Raw genomic sequence first — 10,465 nt, 5'->3', positions numbered from 1 at the left:
GAAGGGCCCCACAGAGGAAAAACCTAGCAGGCTAGACCAAGAGTCCCTTTTTCAACCCAAAGACCATTTTTTATTGGAGGGAGTGTTGGAGATTCTACGATATGATTAAAAAAAGAACAAAGGGAACAAAGGAATGAATATGATTTGGTGCTTATGACAGCCGGGTATTCTTACTGTTTATGTTTCATTTAATCCTCATGGTGAATTCAGAAATGAGTGTGACCTCCCCACTTTACAGGTATGAAAACTCAGTCCCAGCAAGGTGAAATACTTGCCTAAGGAAAGAGAAATGGGATTTTAACACACGTCTGCTTCTTGCCATAGCCCAGGCTCTTCTAGCATGCCACCCTTCTGGGAATTAGCTTTAGACTTTAAAAGTGAATCCATCTTATGCCGAAGTATTTCTGCATGATCTGCTATGAGGCCTGGGCTTCCAGACAGAAGTGAAAGACCACTGGCCTGGCTCCTGGGAGGCTTCAAGGCCGGGCTCGGCTCCCCACTCTGGGAGGAAAAGGGCTTCTTGTCTGGGGACTATACCTTCTCCGTTTCTTTAGTGAGGAACGGAGGGCTTGGAGGCCTAGATAAGGCACCTCTCGGTCCCAGGCTCATGTCCCGTATCAGATGGCCCTAATTCCCACAGGAGGAGAGTGGGTGGGAGGAAGGGTTGCATCAGAGACAAGAACAGAGGCTTTGGAGCCAGGCTGATCTGAGTGCAGGTCCACCCGGGCACCCAGGGCACTGTACTTAACCTTCCCAGCCTGTTTCCCATCTGTAAAATGGGGCAACTGTGGTTACCAACCTTGTCATGTGAGTTGGCAACAAACGCTGATAAAGGCATGCTCTGTGCCCTATCAAAGGATCTGGTATGCAGAAGCATTCAGTACACGTGTTTAGAAAAGACGCAATGAGCCCATCACCAAGTGCTTGTCAAGCTCCTACCTCACGGCCAGCGTGGTGAGACCATCTGTCCAGAGCAGTTCGCTCGGGCTTGTGATCATAGCATATACAGTGGCCACCGGCTCCCAGGTGCCCCTGCCTTTGCGTCACCACATCCCCGAGAGGAGCGAAGGCAGAGCAGAGGGCAGTCAACTGCCCTCTGGAGGGGGCTCAGTCCCAAACAGGGGGGACAATGACTTGCCTGTGATTTCCCCTCCCACTGTACCACAGACCCACCTAGGCAGGTCCTCCTAGCCTCCACCCCAGGGGCCACCCAAGGATGGAGTCCAGGCTTTCAGTGAAGGAGCTGCCCTGTGGTCACCAGCCCCCGAGATGTCCCCCAGTGACCTCGCTTCCTGGCCATCACAGCTTTCTGTGGTCCCCTCCCACGCTGTATGTGTGACCAACAGAATATGGTGGGAGTGATGGCACGTCACTTCTGAGATTAGGTTAGGTTATGTGGCTTCTCTCTCTCTCTTTCTCTTTTTCTCTCTCAGCTCATCACCACGGGGGAAGCCAGGTGGTATGTCACAAGGACACTCAGGCAGCCCATGTGGAGAGGAATCAGGGTCTCTGGCTAAGAGCGATTAAGAACTCGGGGGCTCCAATGACCATACGGTGAGCCTGGAAGTAGACCCCACCCTACGCCCCCACCCCACACGCACTGTCTAGCTTTCAGATGGTGGCAGCCCCTGCCCGCAACTTGACAGCGGCCTTCTGAGAAACGCTGAGCCCGAATAACCTGCTAAGCCACTTCGGAAACCTTGACCTTCAGAAACTGCTGCTGCTGCTGCTGCTGCTAAGTCGATTCAGTCGTGTCCGACTGTGTGCGACCCCAGAGAAGGCAGCCCACCCGTCCCTGTGATTCTCCAGGCAAGAACTCTGGAGTGGGTTGCCATTTCCTTCTCCAGTGCATGAAAGTGTAAAGTGAAAGTGAAGTAGAGGTTTGTTATCTTAAGATACAGTGTGAGGGGGACTTCCCTAGCGGTCCAGCGGTTAAGACTTTGCCTTCCAATGTAAGGGGTAAGGGTTCAAGCCCACATGCCTCATGGCCAAAAAAAATCAAAACATAAAATAGAAGCGATATTGTAACAAATTGAATAAGATTTTTAAATGGTCCACATGAAAAAAAAAAAAAAAGGTGCAGTTTGGGGATATGGTTGCACAGCAATAGCTGGCTAACACACGCTCCCCTCCCCCACCAGCATCCGTGGGGTCAAAACAAATGCGGTCGTTTTCTGCTGTCCACCCCTCAGCAAGGCACTAAATTCTCTGGGCCTCAGCTTCTTCAGCAGTAAAAATGATGAGAGAGAGGCTTTCTTCTCAGAGCTGATAGGAAGACCTACAGAGATGAGTTCACGTCTGCATGCTGTGAAAAGCTCATAGGCAGCTGTCATGCACTTAGAGGTCTCATCCCACAAGGCTTCAGCTGCCACTGTGGACATACAAGTCGTGTCGCAGCAAAGGTGAGCCAGGCAGCCATCTCATTCTGGTTTTCTTTCTTTTTTTTTTTTTTTTAGAATGAATGAATCCCATTTATTGATGTCTGTGGTTACGGAGAAGCAAGTAAGGTACCTGACATCACTTACTTGTTTTTTTTTTTTTTTTTTTTTATTTTATTTTTAAACTTTACATAATTGTATTAGTTTTGCCAAATATCAAAATGAATCCGCCACAGGTATACATGTGTTCCCCATCTCGAACCCTCCTCCCTCCTCCCTCCCCATACCATCCCTCTGGGTCGTCCCAGTGCACCAGCCCCAAGCATCCAGTATTCGTGCATCGAACCTGGACTGGCAACTCGTTTCTTACATGATATTTTACATGTTTCAATGTCATTCTCCCAAATCTTCCCACCCTCTCCCTCTCCCACAGAGTCCATAAGACTGTTCTATACATCAGTGTCTCTTTTGCTGTCTCGTACACCGGGTTATTGTTACCATCTTTCTAAATTCCATATATATGCGTTAGTATACTGTATTTATGTTTTTCCTTCTGGCTTACTTCACTCTGTATAATAGGCTCCAGTTTCATCCACCTCATTAGAACTGATTCAAATATATTCTTTTTAATGGCTGAGTAATACTCCATTGTGTATATGTACCACAGCTTTCTTATCCATTCATCTGCTGATGGACATCTAGGTTGCTTCCATGTCCTGGCTATTATAAACAGTGCTGCGATGAACATTGGGGTACACGTGTCTCTTTCCCTTCTGGTTTTGGTTTTCTTTTTTTTAATTAAACTTGGCTTGGCGGTAGTGGTGGTTGTTCTAGAATCACAATATGCTCGTAATAGAAAATTAAAGCAGCTCAAAGACTATGACATGAAAAGCCAGTGTCTTCCCTTACTCTCCACTCCAAACTCTGTCCCACTCACAGAGATAACATTATAAAGAGTTCATGTTCTTTTACACAGAACATGTTCCTATGCACAGACAAGCATATCCATTTGTTTATTTTTAACACCAAAGGGATGGTAATATGCATACTGTTTTCAACTTTGCTTTTTCACTATGTGTCTCAAACTTCTTTTCTTATTGGTACATGTGGATCCACCTCATTCTTTTCAATCATTCAACAATTACTTAGTGAGCGCCTACTATGCATCAGGCTCTGTTCATTCATCACATATGAAGTAAATGTCTCCTCTGTCCCAGGCACTGTTCTAGCCTAAAGATTCTCGAGCTCAGCACTACCGACATATAGGACCAGAGAATCCTTTGTTCTTGAGAAGAGGTGAACTCGAAAAAAGACACCAAGACGTAATATTCCTAATTTGGGAAGAACCAAGAGAGTGTGATATGGAGAAAACTATCTTGCAGCCTTATAATATTCCACGGTATGGGGGGACCACAATATATTAGGTCATTTCCTTACTGTTAGACATTTGATTATTCTGATTTTTGCCTAGCATAATTAACACTGTAATGGACATCTTTATTTTTCCATCTCTGCACACAGTTCAGGTATATCCATGGAAGAGATTTCTGGGAGGGAATTTGCTTCCATCAAGGATACATGTCTTTAAATTTTTGACAGACATTGTTAAACTGCCCTAAAAAAATGTTGATCAAATTTATACACCCAAAAAGAGTATATAAGACACCCTGTTTTTCCACATGAAGCTAGCAGTTGGTCTTTTTGGAGGGGGAACAAGGTGGGTACAAAGAGGGGATATGTCTGGAGAGAAACAGCAGCCCCACTGACCACTGCCTGGGCCATCAGCTCCTCACAAACGCCCACAGGATCGTCCAGGAGAAGACCTGGGCAAGATGGAGACAGAAAAGGTTACAAGGGAGAGTCTTTTCTGCTGCATCCTCTCACAGCATCAGCACAAGAGAATGATTCCCTCATGTTTGCATTCATTACACAAATGCTTAGAAGGTTTCTACTTAGGATAAGGCTTCAGGATTCTCAGTTGGATGAATTTGTATCTTAATAGGTAATGAGATAGAATCTTCCCTGCCTTCCTGATTTTTACACTTCCCAGGGAATCCTCTTTTACCCTCTCAACCACACACACACACACACACACACACACACACACACATGTTTGTGAGGGTCTCTACCACCCACAAGTGAGCTCTGAGCAGGCCAGTATGTCCTTCCAAATGGACGGTCTTGAAACATTTCTGCAGCATTTGTTTAGCGGGGGAGGAGAAAAACCAATTTCATGCATGTGAAAAAAATTATTCACCTCTGTTTTGTGTTTAAAACTCATTTATTCATTTATCAATTTCTTCCACAAATATTTGTTGAGCACTTTCCATGGCTAAAGATAAGGAGCGATAGTGTAAGGACAGAGCTAACGTATTTGGACATGTTTACCAAGGCTTGGTCAAAACACGTTTCAAACTCCTTCCTAGCTGTGTGCTAAGCGCAGGGGGCAGAATCATGAGCAAAAACAGATGTAGTCCCTGCTCTCAAGGATGCTGTGATGAAGTAGGGGAGGCAGGCATGACTTAAACAAGCTTAGTAATAAATCCATAGTTAGGACCACTAAGTGCTACGAAGAAGTGCCAGTGTCAGAGCCAGCGGCAGGGGATTTGGCCTAATTGACGGGGGGTCAGGGGAATATGCTGGTTGAGCAAATGTCCAGGCAAGAGGTGAAGGCAGCCTGGACTAAGTAGGTTTCAGGGGAGATGGGGAAATGGGGGTGGGGTGGGGAAAGGGAGGTGTAGGGGATTCCTGGGTTTCTTTCTCCAAATGGTGGAAAGATTGGAAGAGCCCCAGATTACACGCCCTGAGGGTAACACAATATTTTAACTTATTTGGACTTTTATTCCCCAGCTTTTCCATCACGCAAGTTGCCGAACTTGAGTCACCGTTTCAACAACTAAGGCTAGAGCTAACTTACATGGACATGTTTATAGATTTTTGTTAAAAATATAGTGCAAACTCTTCAATCTGGGCTTTTGTGTCAGCAAAACCTCCCTCTGTTGTTCATACTTCTTGTTCCCCCTTATTTTTCCCAGTTTTCTTTTGCTGTTTTCCCAGACCAGATAACTTCTCGGAAGGCATGGAAATGGTTCCAGGCTTAGATAACAAATTGAATCCATCGCTCCTAGTTTTCAGCACCATGTATGATTCTGTCTCATTTTTTTTCAGTGTTTGTTTATCTGTTTGGCCGTGTCTGGTCTTAGCTGAGGCACGCGGGATCTTTCGAGTGGCACACGGACTCCCTAGCTGTGGCTTGTAGGCTCAGCAGTTGTGTTGTTCAGGCTTAGTTGCTCCATGGCATGTGGGATCTTAGTTCCCTGACCAGGGATCGAACCCACATCCCCTGCACCCCATGGCAGGTTCTCAACCACAGGACCACCAGGGGAGTCCCCTCTGTTTCAGGTTTGACTCCCTGGAATTGACCACTTCGGGGCAGTATCGGGTGTATGCTTGTGACCTGCCACCAAGTAACACGCAAACAGAGCAGACCCACTCAGCAGAAAGCTCAAGCAAGACGGGAGACCCTTCCTCTCACATCATCCACGTAGACAGGAGGGGGGAACTTAAACTCTGCCAGTCATATACTGAGTCCTCTCTGAAAACTCAAGTTAACCATGTGTCCACTTTATCTTGAGGACATTCAGTCCTGTATCCAGCTCCCAGAACAGTGCCTGCACATACGAAGTGTTCAGTAAACATCTGCTGAGTGAATGAACCAGAGGATGTTTTGTTATCTCTCATTTACATCTCAGTCTCCTTGGTCTGGTTCTTCCATCAACAAACATTTGTTGGAAGCAGGCAGCCCTGGACTCACACTTAGCATCACATAATAAAAGACCTTTGTGGCCAGGAAAGACAGAGGGAGGAGAGAGCAGAGGGCCAAGGACAGTGATCTGACCATTCAGAGAAACAAGGATGCCTCATCTGTGGGCAGCCAGAGTCCCTAGATTCCAAGACGCACATTTTAATAGTGCGGATATCCGATCGGGCTTTCCAATTGATATGCACATATAAAAGGCAGCATTTTTTTTTTTTTTACTCCCCCAAAGAGCTAGGATAAAATCAATGGTTTATCTTACAACTGATGGGAATACTGGGTTGGCCAAAAAGTTTGTTTGGGTTTTTCTATTACATATTATGGAAAGCCCAAATGAAACTTTTGGCCAACCCAATCAACAGTAGCTTCACTTTTAAAAAACACTATCCCATCAGTCAGCACATCAACTCTACAAGACCTCTTGGTTCCTCACTGAGAATGCAGGTGTGCTGGCCCCAGTGGTCAGCTCCATTGTCTGCTCCCCTGACCACTCTCATGCCCTGCACTTGCCCAGTGGCTCTTGCCTTTCCCAATTCCCTCTTGGCTGCACATGAGTGTTAATAATAAGGGTTTTGGGGGCCTTCGACCCAGACACTGATGGGGTTGCACTCCCCTGTGACCCTGGCCTCCAGCTGTCTTTGCCCACCAGGGACTTCTTGGAGAGGGGCTTTGCTTAGAACTCACTGGGATGCAGCTGAGACTCCCTCATGGTTATCATCTCCAGGAGGGGCCTGAGTCCCTCTAGACCTTAGAAGGCTGTAAAACAGGAAAGGTGGAATGTGCAGTCTCATCAAGGGGGAAGGCGTTCATGAGGGTGTCAAGACTCAAGGCTGTTTTGGAGGCACCAAAGGCCAGCCCTCTACCTTCATCTGCCTATGCATTCAAAGCTTCCCCTTAAGCCTGGGCATATATTTTCACTCAACATCAAATATGACCTTACTGATGGCAGGACCATATGGCTCAGTCTCTAAGTGGTATTGGAATCAAATGACACAATTCAATGGTTCACAATTCATCTAATAGATATTTTCCAAAGCTCACATTTTTTTAAAGGGTACTTAAGAGGAACCAACTCACAAGTTCTGCAAGATACTATTCACGTACAGTTTTGTCTTCCTGCAATTTTGTTTCACACCTGTGTTCAATGGCACTCTTCTCTTAATCCTTCTCCTCCATCTAAGTCCTGGCCTAGACCTAAGGAACTGGCTGAACTCTCACAGACCCTCCTATGTGGTTGGGGAAGGAGAGAAATGTCAGAATCCTCTTCCAACAGCAAAGGCCTGAGGACACTGAAACCACACCAGTCTTTCCTGTTCAATAACAAGGGAGGCTCCCATTCACGGACCCTTGGTGGCTCAATGGTACAGAACTCATCTGCAGGAGATGTGGGTTCGATCCCTGGGTCAGGAAGATTCCCTGGAGAAGGAATGGCAACCCACTCCAGTATTCTCACCTGGGAAATCCCAAGGACAGAGAAACCTGGCAGGTTACAATCCGTGGGGCCATGAAAGAGCCAGACAGGACTTAGCAACTAAACAACAACAAACACGGCATTGTGCTTAATTTCAGTAACACAACAGCAAAGATAAGAAAAACTGCCATTTATTTGTTAAGCATGTGGCCTCTGGAGCCAAACCCTTTGGTGCTGAATCCTGGCCCTGACACTATTTAGCTATAGGAACTTGGACCTCAGTGTCCTGGTCTGTAAACAAGGGCTGATGTTAGCACCTACTTCCAGGTTTGTTGGGAAGATGGAATTCGCTGATACAGGTAACTTGCTCGGGCACTGCCCGGCACCCGGGAGTGCTCCCTCAGACCATTCAAAGCAGCAAAACTAGGAGACAGGTATTATCACCACTGCCATACCCCGTGGCCCAAAGAGGCTAAAAAACTTGCCCAGGTGGACACAGATCACATGTGGGAGGTCTGCACTTAAAACTCACGCAGCTGCAAATGCCCTTCCTTTTGGTGGCTAAGTAATATTCCAAGGTATATATGTACCACATATTCTTTACCCATTCATCCATCATTGAATTTTTAGATTGTCTCCATATCCTGGCTATGGTAACTAGCACTGCAATGAACATTGGGGTACATGTGTCCTTTTCAATTATGGCTTTCTCAAGGGATATGCCCAGACATATATACACTACCATGTGTAAAATAGATAGCTAATGGGAACCTGCTATAAAGCACAGGAAGCTCAGCTTGGTGCTCCTTGATGACCTAGATGGGTGGGAAGAGGGTGGGGTGGGAGGGAACCCCGCGAGGGAGGGGACATACGTATGCCTATGGCTGATTCATTTCACTGTATGGCAGAAACTCACACAACATTGTGAAGCAATTATATTCCAATAAAAACAAAACAAAAAACTCCTGTGGCTGACCCCAAGCCCACCTTCTAAACTCTTGCACTCAATGGACAAACTCCCCTTTTACAGATGAGAAAAACAAGGCTCAGAGGAGCCCTGATCACCCCAATGACAGAGTAAGAATGGTCCCCACAGTGCTGATCTGGGCCCTCAGCACTGCTCTGAAGGAGGGCTGAAGGAGCTCTCTGAGAGGTAAGCTGCTCGCTGACCAGAGCGTGATCAGGTGCTGTGGTCCAGGCCCTGACCCTGGACCATGCGGTTCATGGTGACTGTGCCACCTCAGCTTTCTGCGGGGAGGAGGGGTCTCATTCCCACAGCAGTCAGGGTCCCCAGCAGCACCTCCAAGAGCAATCACTGAGCATCTGTGTATGGCCTGGAGTAAGTGGCAGCCGCAGAGGATGACTCATCCTGGGCTGAGAAACCTTTGGCAGATGTCCTCTGGACACTGAAGTATCGGCAGGTCCAGCTGGATGGGACAATGAGACAGAAGCCTGGCAATTGGCCTGGAGAATCCGCCGCCATCTCCCTCTCCTGGCTGGACCAGAGTCTCTTGGACACAGTGCTGGGTGGATGCTGTCTGGGCAAGAACTTCCTTTCTACATGCAAGCGCCTGATGCCCCTCGAGGGAGAGGCGAACCCTACCGTGCTACTTCCAGGAGCTGAGACAGATATCACTATACCATCCAAACTCCCGCCTGCACCGTCTTGTAACCAAAGGAATAAAGATGAGCGTGCACAGAAGGCCTACTGTGTGCCAGCCCTGGACTTGTTCATTCCATCCCACCATTGTATCCTGTGATCCTGACCACAAATTGTCAAGGCATGCATTATTATCCCCATTTACCAGAAGGCCAGCCTGAGGCTCAGAGAAGTTGAGTGCCTAGCCCAAGGTCACTCAGCTTCTGATGGCTGAGGCAAGTTTCAAGTGCTATCTTTCCTACTACACTCAAGTGCCTTTTCCTGGGCTAAATCCAAGGCCTGGTCTCTGTGAAGAAACCAGGAGTTGGTTAAGAGGAGCTGGGGGGCCGATGACTGCCTAGCCACCTGGAAGACTATTGCTAAGGGGGATCTTGAAGTCCTGGCTTTTGCTCAGACGCTCCCCTGAAGAAACAACTCTAAATTCCACATCCAAGAGGGACATCTGGGAAGTCTCAGGCCTTGGGGCCTCCTTCTTGTCCAGGCTCTGGTGTGTCTGGCCAGGAAGGGGGCCTGGAGCCGGGGGCTGCTTCTCTTAAACTGATTTCCAATAAAACTCAGCCCCCAGAGAGCCATCAATCTGAGGGAGAAGGAGCATGTGACACTCGGGGGCAACCCCAGAGCGGATCTGCAAAATCCCAGAGCAGGCCCGAGGCAGTCTGTCCCGAAGCTCCTGCCCCCAGGGGCTACCAGGTGGCACCGACTCTGGCCTTGTATGGGCAAAACTGTCCTGGAAAGCCTGGCTTTGGAGTCGGCTTTGTCGCTATTTTAGTCCCCGGGGTAGTGTCAGTCTCTCCCCTGGGCTCTCATTGGCTCAAACATCCAGCCAGGCCTGCCAGGACCCTGCCTGGGGGTGGGGGTGGAGGGGTGTTAGCTTGAGTCCCCAGCCCCAGGGAGGAGGAGAGCACTAAAAATAATAACAACAATAATAGCAATAACTAGCTGTTATTTCCACCAGGCATCATACTGAGAGCTTTCCATGTACTGTCTCTTTAAGGCCGTCAAGCGGGGGGCATCATTGTTATCCCCCTTTAGGAAGCACCTTCTAGCAGGAGTTAGGTAACTTGCCCAAGGTGACAGAGTCAGCTGAGGCGGCAAAGCCAGGCACACGGACTCTCAGCCGCTTGGATGAGCTACATCCAGCTGGCAGGCAGTGCTGGAAGGGGCTTCTGCCTGCCGGCCTTCAAGCCAACCCCTCCTCC

The 10,465-nt window shown here is 47.9% G+C and overlaps 1 long non-coding RNA gene across 1 annotated transcript; it reads left to right on the top strand.

Moving 5' to 3' along the window:
- Positions 1-2,454: 2,454 nt before the first annotated feature.
- LOC147358475 (uncharacterized) lies at positions 2,455-9,308 on the top strand. The gene is made up of 2 exons (XR_015141690.1): positions 2,455-2,507; positions 8,637-9,308. It is a non-coding gene; the product is annotated as an uncharacterized LOC147358475 (long non-coding RNA).
- Positions 9,309-10,465: the final 1,157 nt, after the last annotated feature.

This window comes from Bos grunniens, chromosome 15 (genome assembly GCF_055505025.1).
Source record: "Bos grunniens cultivar Pamir isolate PY7600 chromosome 15, Bosgru_T2T1.0, whole genome shotgun sequence".
In the NCBI taxonomy this organism is placed as follows: domain Eukaryota; kingdom Metazoa; phylum Chordata; class Mammalia; order Artiodactyla; family Bovidae; genus Bos; species Bos grunniens.
This window is presented reverse-complemented; position numbering and strand designations above follow the sequence as displayed.